Raw genomic sequence first — 11,342 nt, 5'->3', positions numbered from 1 at the left:
GAGTGCACACAGCCTCAAACAGCCCACCTAAACCGCATGAGGCTGAGTCTACAGATCACGCATTGGATTTACCAATCAACCTTACCATCCTCAACCTGAAGGAACTGCTTAAAAGGCGAAAAGGCTCAAAGAAAACTTTAACCAAGGTGATACCTGGCTCTTGGTGGAGCTGAAAACAGTTCTGAAAAACTCCCATTGCAATTACAGGGGGTATAAACAAGAAAAAGCAATTATCAGGGTCTTTTTTGGCCAACTGAACAAAACATCTTCTCAAAATTCCTCAAATCTCAGGAGTGACAAGACATTGCACATGAGTCAGGGCTTCTGTAGAGTCAGGCTTCTTCCTGTATCTTTCCCCTCTGTGTTGTTCCAGGTGTGGGCCCCATTCAGGAGCTGCTGTACATGCAGCAGAAATTTTCTATGAAAACAGAAGTGAAATATTTAACAATTCCTACACAATATTAATCCACCAATTAATTCCACTGTAAAAGAAAGCTGTTCCTAATCATATTATATTGCAGTTTGTTCTAATACTTGGCAAGTCATATTGTAGCGAAACATGTTCAATCTGTGTGTTTATTACAGAGATCAGACTCCCATGTCTAAACTGACTGAATTGTGATATTCATTTGCAATGAAATCTGGAGACACGTATTATATCCAAATAATCTTGAAATTAAATCGAACTGAAATTTTTAAAAATGCTCTATTGCAGGAACAGTTTTTCAATTTAAACAGCGTTACCAAGTAATCAATTTATTCTAATTTTATGAAGTAGCTACTACATCTAAAAGATTATCATTTTATTGAGAACACGACACTAATTAGTCAGTGTTTTTTTTAACAAAACCCTGATCACACATCCTCGAGACACATTGTGCATTGATGACATTGTGGTAATACATTTCCAACAAGGGCTACTGTGAGTTAAAGAGAAGCCCCAAAAGACTGTTCTGAAATAGACAACCAAACTTACTGACTAAACCATATAATCAATGACCTTTAGAAACACAGAGGCAACTATGCAGCTGCTGACTAAAGCAAATACCCATTCACAAATCTTGTTTTGAATACCAACTGGGTGAACGAGCATGGGTTAACATTCAGTGGGCATGGGCACACAGAATAGACATAGATAAGAGGTTTTGTTCTCACCTTTCACAAAAATTCTCAAATCCAGATTAATGTCTAAAGCCTGTGAGAGGCTGTGAACCAGGGCCATGGTGAAGCTGCCCCATCTTCATTAAAAGTTGAGGATTGCTTGAAGATTCTTGCTTCTTGGAACCTGTCAGCTTGGGAATGTAGTGGTGAGGGATTGTTAACTGTGCACTTACTCTAGACCAGCAATAACTGGCCACGCCTGGAAGGGGGCTGACGACTGGAATCAGAACCCATTGCCATCTTTAAATGACTCTGGATTGGTTTGGACTCGGCATAGACCTGGCCCACTTTTCCATGAATACCCTGGACTTTCCCTCTGTAATCACCTCAAATCCAACAAGTTTTGAGAGATCTACATGCCTCTAAGTCTGTCTCTAGCAGTCAAAGCTCTAAACTTTGGAATTGCTCCATACATCTCCACTTCTCTATTTCTCTTTTCTCCTTCTCAACATATCTTCACACCGACTGGTTCAGCCAAGCTTCTGTTCTTCTACTGTGTAATTTCTTGTGAGGTTTGGTGTAAGATTTTACTTTATGACACTTCTTGGGAGTACAGTGGGATATAATATAGCAGTGGAGGCACTGTATTACTAAAGGTTACTGTAAAGTAGGAGTCTGAGAGGCTGTCACAGAAACTGTTTCCTGATCTTTCAAACATTTCCTCACCTGCCACAAGATGGGGCCCTCAGCTTGGACAACTCTCACCACGGCTATTATGGGTACCCACATAATACAGAAGATGATCATACACCAGCCCAGCGCTATTGACCAGACAGAGTATTCAACTGGTCCATATGGAGGAGGGGCAAATGTTGTTAAGGACCAGACTAAGATTGCCTGAATGAAATAAACACAGAAAGTAAAATCAGTAACATGATGAAAGGGACTTACTGTACATTTTTACATTCAGCTTAAATCACTCAAAGATGTAACATCTCCTTACGGTTAAAATGCACGGAGAGATCAGAATCCAACAAGCTCTCCACCAGAGCCAGAAAAGCCAATTCCTTTTCCCAATCATCATCTCAATGTCCTTGATGAATCTGTTTATCCCTGTGAATAGCAAAGAAGCAGAGAGACACCATCACTCGCGCTGTCCTGTCTTCAGGGCAGCTTGTTTTCTGTTGAAGTTCATCTTGTACAGGTGGCATTGATGAACAGGTTAAACAGAGAAAGGATTGCTGAAGATTTCAAATTGGATGAACAGAGTGTTCCTTATCACCAAATCGATTATCTGTACTCCAAGATTTAAAGGTCTTGAAGGAACTCTCACACTGTTTCGAGAAGACAAGTGTTCAAGGTGAATGGGAGATGAAGTGAGGTGGCAGGTTGAGGCCAAAGGTGCCAATGAGTGGGGATTGATGATGTGGTGAAGTCATGTTGGTTGTGGAGCAGGGTTGTGGAAGATTTGGATCTGGTCAGGTATGGAGTTGGGAGTGTTTGATAGTGGAGATGAGAGGTGTGTGTTGCCTGGAATAGAGAGTGGTGGGTGGTCACATGCCCATTGGAAGTGATGTCACAGGTGAATGACTTGGTGGGAGACTGTTAATGTTATTCATTGTCAGGTCAACGTGAATGATTGAGGGAGTCATTTTTATAATGAGAGCAGATTTTAATCCTTCTAACATTTCCTGGGTAATTATAAGTCAGTCAGAACTTTCTGAAGTCTCTGTCTCTAACTCAGAGTTGGAACTTATTCAGAGGATTTTTGACACTGGGTATTTCCATGAGTATCATACATTCCCAGGCAATTCCCATATAGCCAGTGTGTTGGGACATCTGCCTGATCCTGGTGTACAGCTTCCAGCCAATGGTCTCCCAAAATCTGGAAATGTAAAATGTCGGCTAAGAAATTGCATTCATCACTTTAGAATTGATGAGCCTGATCTTTGTGTGAACAATAGTTAAGGGAGTGGAAACAATGGCTAATGTTAATTCCTGTAAACAGGTAATCAGTAAATAGTATTCCCTTGGCTGTATTCTTAGGGCACCATAAGGGCAAGAAAATGATCAAGAAACTTGTCCAATGGAATGAATGGATATGGATAGCACAGATAAAAGACATTGGAGTGTTGACTGACCATGATGGTATTAAATAGGGGAACAGGTTTGATGGACTGAATGGCCTACTCTTATTCCTGTGTCCCAAGATAAAGGATCAGGAAGCATATTAATGTTCCTAATCTCTATGATGATCAAGACACTCACAGGAACAATCTCATTAAGGGAATCTCCTGATTCTGTAGGATCATCATTGTGGTCAGGGAAGTGAGAAGTCTTGAAACAATGTTAAGAATCTACCCATGTGATGCTTCTGTTATGAAGGTGGAAGGGAATATTTGGGGGTTTTGAAACAGTCAGAATGGACAAAGAACACAACTGTATAGAAATAGGCCTATCGGCCCTCTAAGCCTGCGCTTACACATTTTGCTCTTCCATAATAAAACTGTCCTCACGAACAGGATCTGTATCCCTCTATTCCCTTCCTATTCATGTATTTGTCCAGGTGCTTCTTGAATTCTGCTATTGTGTCTACTTCCACCATCTCCTCTAGCAGGCGTGTTCCAGGCACTCACCACCCTTTGTGTGAAAAACATGCCTTGTAGATCACTTCGAAACATCCCCCCACACCTTGAAAGTGTGTCCCCTAGTAATTGATCCCTCCACAGTGGGAAAAAAACCTCTTATCTTCCACTCAATCCATGCCATCACAATCTTCTAAACTTCTATCAAGTCACCCCTCAACCTTTCATATTCCAATGAAAACAAACCCAGTCTGTCTAAATGTTCTTCATAGCTAAAATCCCCATACCCTGCAACATCCTGGTAAACGTCTCCTAAGCATCCACATCCATCTGCTACTGTGGTGACCAGAACTGTATGTAATACACCAAGTGTGACCTAACTAAAGTTCCATAAAGCTGCAGCATAATTTGCCTACCCTTACAATCAATGCCACTTCCAATGAAGGCAAGCATGCCACAGGTTAATTAGATTGGAAGGATTCAGTTGCTGTGGGGTAGTTATCAAGTGAGGGCATGATTGAATAGCAAGTCAATTAGTTTCTAAATTTTGCTTTTCACTGTGGGACATGCATGATGTTGTTCACCTGTTATATCTGTATCATAGCCTTGTGATTTTGAAACATAGTTCAATAAAATTAGTTCATGAATTTTATAATCCTAAACGTTTGCCTCTGTCATTATTCATTTGACTCAAGTCTAAATCCTCACTAACTGTTCAAACCCTATAGTTATCTGCACAATATCCAGTGTAGATTTTATAGTGTTCTCTGAAGAGGTGAAAGTATTCTCATAAATACATTTCAATTGTAATTTTTTTTTTCCAGTCATACCCACCATAGATCCAGCTGAGACCAATGAGTTCCAACAGAGCAACTACAATGAGAATCCATCCAGTACAGAAATAATCCATTAAATGTAACCAATAAATCCCAGCCTAAAATGAAATGGAAAATTAGAAAGCATTAAATGGAAAAAAACATAACATTCAAATCTTTAAAACAGACATTAAAAGGATTTAAGAATTTATCTTTTCTCAACTGCAAAATACCGTTTGCTCGATTTATTCTCATTCCTTGAAGGGCTGGAATTAGTTGTGTTCCATTTTTCTTTTTTGAAATAAATAATCAATTTTGCATGTAGCAGCACGGTGGCTCAGTGGTTAGCAGTGCTGCCTCACAATGCCAGGAATGCAATTCTGATTCCACCCTTGGGTGACTGTCTGTGTGGAGTTTATAAGTTCTCCCCATGTCTGTGTGGGTTTACTCCAGGTGCTCTGGTTTCCTTCCACAGTCCAAAGATATGTGGATTAGGTGGATTGGCCATGCTAAATTGTTCATAGTGTCCAAGGATGCAAAGGCTAGGCGGATTAACCATGGGGAACGCAGGGTTGTAGGGTAGAGGATGGTTCTGGGTGCGCAGCTCTTCAGAGGATCAATGCAGACTTGATGGGCTAAATGGTATTTCCACACTGCAGAGAGTCTATGATTCTGTCCAGATGTGATCTCGGTCAGGTGCAACACCTCTCTGGATTTATATATTATGATCTTTCCATGCCTTTCAATATTTTATTTTAACTTCCTGGGAACATTGTACTAATGATATTTATGAAATGTTCACAAAAGTCCTCTAGATATCTCCCCTTCCCACGACCTCTACTACATTCTCAGATGACACATATTCCTCATCAACTTTCCCTCTGCTCAAATTGCAATCGTCTTTATTAAATTAAATCTGCAACATTAGTCAAAATATTTTCTTTTTATTACTGCGATCGTGGGAATTAAAGGCAGCAATAAATATAGAGACCACAGCTTTATCCTGGATGAGGAAGGTCATCACTCCATCTTCATACAGACGTTAATAATTGGTGAACACCCTGATATTGCAACATCTGATTGCTTCATCAATGATTTCTAGATTTTAGCCCCCACTGCTCAATGCAGAAATTAGTGCTGTGTGTCAATCATTCTTCATGTGTTGCAGAATTCCAGACATAAAATCTCAAATTGCTTTTCCTCATTTTAAACCAAGCTCTCCAATCTCATAAATTTAATATTCTGAGTAAAATCACATTCTATAACCGCATGAGATCACCTCTCAAAATGAACTGGCCTGCAGCCTGAAAAGTACAATTTCTTGAATCTTTCCTCATAACTCAAAACCCCAATTCTAGGAGTCAGTCTTGTGGCTCCTAGCATTACAGTCTCCAGTATCCATGTGTCTGTCTGTCTTGTTGGGAAGAACTGGACGCAGTAGTTAAGGTAAGGTCTGACCACAGTGCTGTAAAGTTTGATGATCATTCCTTCTGATTTCTATTCTACAGTTTTGTGATCCAATTGATGAGGCTTATGGACTTTGTGAAACACAGAAAGCATGACACAATCGAAGAGAACGCTGCCTGTTTAATTGACTCACCAAGGAACACCTTCAACATTCACCACTTCGGCAAGTGTCCTGCAAGAGCACTTTCCAAAACTGCATTCACCACAACCAAGCTAAAGCAGGCACCAGGCACAAAAGAAAGTTGATTTACAAAGCAAAGAATTTCAGGATCTGGAAGGTTGAGATGGAAATCAGGACATTCTAGAATTATTCAACAGGGCAGACAGATTCAACAGGGAGATGAATAAGATTAACATTTCAGCTCAACGATGATCCTTCAGGAAGGAATTGGAAATCTTCATCAAGGGACAAGGGTACTGAGGGTGGAGAGTTGGAAATGGATTTTGCAAAGCAAGTCGGTCGGAATCCACATTTTGTTTATAAAGACATGCATAAAATGGTGGGAAGGAAAGAAGGGAGGGTGTTGTTTTCAGGGGGCAACTTGGGGGCACTCCAATTACACATAGCATCATGCTCAACTGCTCTGCAAAATCCATCCCAACCAAAGATTTCCAAACCTTCCTCGACCCAATATCCAGGATTTATAGATTCCTTGGTCCCACATGTGGCCTTGCCTGCAGTACCAGTAGTGCCCACCACTGAGCTTATGGCACTGCTGACACTGGTGGAATGGTCAGTCAATCGGATACTCTTGCTAAGGATGGCACCTCTTCCAGCTGGTGATTGGCATGAGCCCCATTATTAGGAAATTTATTCTGCCCACTGCACTGTAAGGCTGCAGGGAATGGATAAATCACATCCTGTTGACTGTCTTCTTAGCCAGCAATACTCACATTCCACAAACAAACAAGAGAAAGAGTCACAGAATCATAGATTGTTACAGTACGGAAGGTGGCCATTCAGCCCATTATGTCCACACTGCTTCCCAGCAAGCATTATGACTCCTGCCACATACCCCTTCCTCACACCCTTTTTCCAATTAAATAATCACCAATACCTCAATTGACTCACCATCACATTTCAAAGCTGTGCACTCCAGACCTGAATGTGAAAAAGATCTTCTTCATTACATTTGCAAATCGCTTTAAATCTGAGCCATCTCATTCTCGATCCTTTCACAAAGGGGAACAGTTTCTCCCTATCTACTCTATTCAGACCTCATAATCCAAAGATGTGCGGGTCAGGTGAATTGTCCATGCTAAATTGCCCGTAGTGTTAGGTAAGGGATAAGTGTAGGGGTATGGGTGGGTTGCGCTTCGGCGGGTCGGTGTGGACGTGTTGGGCCGAAGGGCCTGTTTCCATACTGTAAGTAATCTAATCCAATGAGTTTGGCAATGTCTGTCACATCTTCTCTTGACCCCTCCTCTCCTCTCTAAGGAGAATGACCCAATCTGTCCAATGTATTCGCATACATTAAGTTTCTCATTTTGGAATCATTTTTGTCGATCTCTTCTGCATTCTTCCAAAGTGTTCACATCCTTCCAATATTGTAGCATTCACAACAGTGCTCAGCACACCTGGTGAGGATTAACAAATTTCTTATACAAGTTCAACATAACCTTCTTGCTATTATACCCTAATAACTCTATTATTAAAGCCCAGGATACCATATGCTCTCTCTACATGTCCTACTATCTTCAATGATCTGTGAAAAGCTGCCCAGACCACTCCTGCACTTCTTAAGTACTGCACCCCTGACGTTACAAATGTTTTCTCCCCCCAAAATGGATCGTCTCAAACTTCTTGCATTGAGCTTTACCTGGAAGCTACCTGCTCACTCCACCAACATATCTGTGAACTTGTGGACTTTTCAACTCTCTTGCTTAGAGTTTACAATCCTTCCAAGGTTCATGTCACCTCCAAACTTTGAAACTGTCCCTTACAAGGCAAGGTCTATACCCTGCAAATAAAGCAGGAAAAGCAGGGCTCCCAAGACTGATGTAAAACAAGGAACTATGGATGTTGGACATCTGAATCAAAAACACAAACAGAAATTGTTGGTGAAACCTAGCAGCTACGGTACATCTCTGGTGAGAAAGTGGAGTTACCATTTCTCGATGATGAGTCACTGGACTTGAAACATTAACTCTGCTTTCTCCCTTCAGATGCTGTCAGACTTTCTGGGTTTCACCAGCAATTTCTGTTTTTGTTCCAATCCCGATCTCTGGCGAACTCCATTACAAGCCTTCCTACAACCCAAAAAATATTTGGTGATCACTATTCTCCATTTTATTTCACCCAGCCAATTTTGTATCCAGACTGCTATTATCTCCTTTATACCATGAGCTATAACTTTCTTCATAAGTCTGCTGTGTAACATTGCTTAAAGTGAGTTTTGAAGGTTCATGTACACCACATCAATGACATTACCCTCATCGATCCTTTCTATTACCTCTTCAAGAATTGTCAGCCATGATTTGCCTTTTAGAAATCCACGCTGACTGTTCCTAATTAACCCACATATTTATCTATGCCTCAACTGATTCTGTCATTAATATTTGTTTCCAGATTTTTATCCACCACTGAAGTTAAACTGAATTGTCTGTCATTGCTGGGCTTACCTTCATAGGTTTTTTTCACAAATAAAGGCGTAACGTCTGCAATTGTCTAACCAGTCAGCACCTCCCCTGAGTTTAGGGAAGGCTGGAAAATTATGGTCAGTGGTGCTTTAATTTCTACATTTGCTTCCCTAAATGTTCTTGGATGCATGACACCTGCTTCTGGACCTTGTCAATTTAAATATTGATTGCCTACTCAAAACTTCTTCCTGGTGAATATTGATCTTTATCGTGATAGAGCTTCCTCCTCCATTACTATAACTGGTGTCGCTTCCATCTCCTTGGTAAAGACAGATGCAAGGTATTCAGTTAACCCCTTAGTCATGTCTCTTGTCTCCATATTTCCTATATTTCAACTTGTGGGCCAAGTGCTGGAAAGTGAGATTAATGTAGAATTAATATAATTTTGGTTGTACAGACTTGAGGGCCAAAGGTCCTCTTCTGTACTATAGGATTCTATGATTCACTGTGTAAACCACCTTTTTTACCCTAATTGACTCAACTCCTCATTTTGCTATTAATGTGCCTATAGAAGACTTTGGGATTCCTTGATATGTTTGGCTGACAGTGCTTTCTCATCAATGCTTTCTCATCAGTTAGTACATTTGGCTGGACAGCTGTCTTGAAATGCTGAGAGATGTCAGAGGTGCGTTTCAATTCCTGCACCAGCTGAAGATACCACGAAGTATCAACCTCTCCCCTTCCCTGAGGTGTGGTGATTCTCACATTAAACCACCACTCGTCGCCTCTCTGTGGCCCAGGAGGCCCATGGTGGCTTTACCTCTGACCTTAATCTTCTTATTAAACCCCCTTCACTTCTCCAATATGCTTTTCACTTCCCCTTTGAACCTTAGTGTTCTGCTTGAAGTTTTTGTCTTGACACTCATCATAACCTCACTTTTTCTTCTTCATTTTGTATTCTATCTCCTTTGTTCATCCTCAGAGCTCTGGATTTGTTTGTTCTCCTTTTGCTTTTTGAGGGAACATACCTTGATTGTACCTGAATCATGTATATTTTAAACATAGCCCTTTGTTCAGTGACTGTTTTTCCCACCATAATTTTGTTCCTGTCTCTCTGGCTCAGCTCCATTCTTTGCCCATTGAAGTCAGCTCTCCTCCAGTTAATTCTTCTTATTCTGGACTGCCAATTATCCATTTTTATCACCATCCCTGGTCCAAAACCAAACCAGCAGTGGGGTTCTAAATGCTGGGAGCTTATTTAGACTGAACTTAATTCTTTGTGATTTATGAAACAGTGTCTCATTTTACTGAGTATCCTTGTCTAGAGAGGGTTGATTGCTCATGTGGAAACATAGCAAATGACTAAGCTACAACTTACCTGTGTTACAAACAGAAGGCCAAGGAAATAAAATAACAAACAAAGACCAGCTGTCAGATAAAGACGCTTTGGCCTAAGGAACTCAGGAAACTGGTCCAGCAGGGTTGATATTACTGTTTCTACTGAAAACAAAAGTTATCAGTGATTAATTAATGATTTATACCAAGTCTTAGATAAATCCACCACCAGAGAAATGGCAGCCAAGAGAACTAAAGGAGCCAATGGGGAGAGATTTCTCTGTCTATGGGCAGAATTGTATAAGAGCAATGTTTGGAAAATGGAGGCTTGCTAATGTCTCCTGAAAGTAACTCACCATCTCAGGGTGGGTGATAGAAGATTCTGAGATGTGGGCTATAGGCTGTGATTCAGTGGGAATGACAATATTAGACATTTAGTTCAACAATGTGTGGGAGAACTCTCTCAGATTGTATTGCAGAAGAGTTTGCAATACTGATTGGGAAGATTGTACCTTTGCTGTTTCTGATGCCAGGCAGTTCATCTGGTTTATTTTTCCTATCGGAGTAATGAGCCACAACTGAGTGGCTTGCCACTTTATTTCAGAGAGGCTTGTTGTTTCATGCCTCACAATTAATATGTTACCACAGCACTGTGGGGCAGCAAGGTTGCTCAGTGGTTAGCATTGCTGCCTCACAGTGCCAGGGACCCAGGTTCAATTCCAGCCTTGGGTGCCTGTCTGTGTGGAATGAGTGTGGGTTGTGATGTCTGCATGGGTTTCCTCCAGATGCTTGGTTTCCTCCCACAATCCAAGGATGTGCAAATTAGGTGAGTTGGCCATGCTAAAATGCCTGTAGTATCAGGTGCATTAGTCAGGAGTAAACGTAGGAGAATGGGTCTGGGTGGGTTACTCTTCGGAGGGTTGGTGTGTACCTGTTGGGCCAAAGGGTCTGTTTCCACACAGTAGGGAATCTTATCTAATATAATAACCTGTAAGGCATTATATAAACCCTGCATAATTATGTGACTTAAGAGCAGAAAGATCTCAGAAACTATCTTGACTTGGGCCACTTCAAGCATGACATACTGACAAACTGTGCTGCATGTTGTAATTGAGTACTTTCATACTCACCGAGAAGCGTACATGAATATAATGTTTGAATATAACAGTGAGCTGCAATAAATATTCTGTTAGATTCTTTAATCACATAAAGCATTGAAGCAAAATGCACATCAAGGATTCCAGGGTCTAACATATGATTATGGTTCTGAGGTTTTCAAGAAGGTCTCTCACACACAATCTCCTTCTATAAAAGGCATTAGGTGTCAGATGGGTTTTTCTGACACAATGATAGCTCTACAGTCAAAATTACTGACAGCAATGTTATTTCATCCAGGTTTATTTGATTGAATTCAAATTCCTCAGACACTGACGTGAAACACAACCAGAAACTATTGGAA

The 11,342-nt window shown here is 40.8% G+C and overlaps 1 pseudogene; it reads right to left on the bottom strand.

The window, feature by feature from the left end:
* Window positions 1-280: 280 nt before the first annotated feature.
* The window catches only part of LOC132819999 (sodium- and chloride-dependent neutral and basic amino acid transporter B(0+)-like), a 129,019-nt pseudogene continuing 117,957 nt past the window's right edge, over window positions 281-11,342 (bottom strand).

This window comes from Hemiscyllium ocellatum, chromosome 11, assembly GCF_020745735.1.
Source record: "Hemiscyllium ocellatum isolate sHemOce1 chromosome 11, sHemOce1.pat.X.cur, whole genome shotgun sequence".
Lineage (NCBI taxonomy): Eukaryota > Metazoa > Chordata > Chondrichthyes > Orectolobiformes > Hemiscylliidae > Hemiscyllium > Hemiscyllium ocellatum.
This window is presented reverse-complemented; position numbering and strand designations above follow the sequence as displayed.